Raw genomic sequence first — 2,500 nt, 5'->3', positions numbered from 1 at the left:
TGCAGTTCACATTATGACGCGCATTTAGCTGCGGTCTTCATCGATCCATGAGCCGAGTGATCCCCTGCCTAGGGTTTAAAGAGTGCCTTTCGGCGCCGAGTGGCGTAACCGCGTTCAAAGTTTGGTATGCAACACACTCGACCTGCAACAATGGGTTACTCAAACTTGTACAAGTACAAGTGTTGTCTCTTACGAGACGTCTTGATATGCTCTCTACAAAAGCGTGCGCTAGAGTAGGTACAAATTAATGCACGTCCCAGATAGTGACGATCTCTGGGAGGAAGAACCTTAAGGAACTTCCCGCACACATCAAGACTAGGGTTTGGGCGTGTCCATGCCGGCGCCGAGTACAAGTTACCGCGTTCAAAGTTTGGTAAGCAGCGCACTCGACCTCCAACACAACACGTCCCGTGTCTTGATATGCTCTCTACAAAAGCGTGCGCTAATGCAGGTACAAATTAATGTACGTCCCAGATAGTGACGATCTCTGGGAGGAAGAACCTTAAGGAACTCCCCGCACATATCAAGACTTATAGGTGAGAACGGCCAATCACCTATTTCTCTTAGTAAAACTCACAACTCATTCCTTGGGTTTGGAAGTGTCCATGTCGGTGCCGAGTACAAGTTACCGCGTTCAAAGTTTGGTAAGCAGCGCACTCGACCTCCAACATAACACTTCACGTCTTGATATGCTCTCTACAAAAGCGTGCGCTAATGTAGGTACAAATTAATGTACGTCCCAGATAGTGACGATCTCTGGGAGGAAGAACCTTAAGGAACTCCCCGCACATATCAAGAATTATAGGTAACGCTGCCAATTACCTGTTTCTCTTAGTAAAACTCACAACTCATTCCTTGGGTTTGGAAGTGTCCATGTCGGTGCCGAGTACAAGTTACCGCGTTCAAAGTTTGGTAAGCAGCGCACTCAACCTCCAACATAACCCTTCACGTCTTGATATGCTCTCTACAAAAGCGTGCGCTAATGCAGGTACAAATTAATGTACGTCCCAGATAGTGACGATCTCTGGGAGGAAGAACCTTAAGGAACTCCCCGCACATATCAAGAATTATAGGTAACGCTGCCAATTACCTGTTTCTCTTAGTAAAACTCACAACTCATTCCTTGGGTTTGGAAGTGTCCATGTCGGTGCCGAGTACAAGTTACCGCGTTCAAAGTTTGGTAAGCAGCGCACTCGACCTCCAACATAACCCTTCACGTCTTGATATGCTCTCTACAAAAGCGTGCGCTAATGCAGGTACAAATTAATGTACGTCCCAGATAGTGACGATCTCTGGGAGGAAGAACCTTAAGGAACTCCCCGCACATATCAAGATTATAGGTAGAACGGCCAATCACCTATTTCTCTTAGTAAAACTCACAACTCATTCCTTGGGTTTGGAAGTGTCCATGTCGGTGCCGAGTACAAGTTACCGCGTTCAAAGTTTGGTAAGCAGCGCACTCGACCTCCAACATAACACTTCACGTCTTGATATGCTCTCTACAAAAGCGTGTGCCTAATGTAGGTACAAATTAATGTACGTCCCAGATAGTGACGATCTCTGGGAGGAAGAACCTTAAGGAACTCCCCGCACATATCAAGACTTATAGGTAACGCTGCCAATTACCTGTTTCTCTTAGTAAAACTCACAACTCATTCCTTGGGTTTGGAAGTGTCCATGTCGGTGCCGAGTACAAGTTACCGCGTTCAAAGTTTGGTAAGCAGCGCACTCGAACCTCCAACATAACCCTTCACGTCTTGATATGCTCTCTACAAAAGCGTGCGCTAATGTAGGTACAAATTAATGTACGTCCCAGATAGTGACGATCTCTGGGAGGAAGAACCTTAAGGAACTCCCCGCACATATCAAGAATTATAGGTAACGCTGCCAATTACCTGTTTCTCTTAGTAAAACTCACAACTCATTCCTTGGGTTTGGAAGTGTCCATGTCGGTGCCGAGTACAAGTTACCGCGTTCAAAGTTTGGTAAGCAGCGCACTCGACCTCCAACATAACCTTCACGTCTTGATATGCTCTCTACAAAAGCGTGCGCTAATGCAGGTACAAATTAATGTACGTCCCAGATAGTGACGATCTCTGGGAGGAAGAACCTTAAGGAACTCCCCGCACATATCAAGAATTATAGGTAACGGCCAATTACCTGTTTCTCTTAGTAAAACTCACAACTCATTCCTTGGGTTTGGAAGTGTCCATGTCGGTGCCGAGTACAAGTTACCGCGTTCAAAGTTTGGTAAGCAGCGCACTCGACCTCCAACATAACCCTTCACGTCTTGATATGCTCTCTACAAAAGCGTGCGCTAATGCAGGTACAAATTAATGTACGTCCCAGATAGTGACGATCTCTGGGAGGAAGAACCTTAAGGAACTCCCCGCACATATCAAGACAAATAGTTAAGAACGGCCAATCACCTGTCTCTCTGCGAGACGTGTATAAAACACTGAATATAACTCACAACTTAACCCGTAAGTAGGGAAGTGTC

At 46.0% G+C, this 2,500-nt stretch overlaps 1 non-coding gene across 1 annotated transcript in view; it reads right to left on the bottom strand.

Annotated features, from left to right (window-relative positions):
- The window catches only part of LOC121603286, a 158-nt gene extending 82 nt beyond the window's left edge, over nt 1–76 (bottom strand). Inside the window, exon 1 of the ribosomal RNA XR_006006638.1 lies at nt 1–76. This exon is cut by the window's left edge and continues 82 nt beyond it. This is a non-coding gene — a ribosomal RNA (5.8S ribosomal RNA).
- Nucleotides 77–2,500: the final 2,424 nt, after the last annotated feature.

Source organism: Anopheles merus, unplaced genomic scaffold, assembly GCF_017562075.2.
Source record: "Anopheles merus strain MAF unplaced genomic scaffold, AmerM5.1 LNR4000997, whole genome shotgun sequence".
Taxonomy (NCBI): domain Eukaryota; kingdom Metazoa; phylum Arthropoda; class Insecta; order Diptera; family Culicidae; genus Anopheles; species Anopheles merus.
Note: the sequence above shows the minus strand (reverse complement) of the source record. Positions and strands in the feature narration are given on the sequence as shown.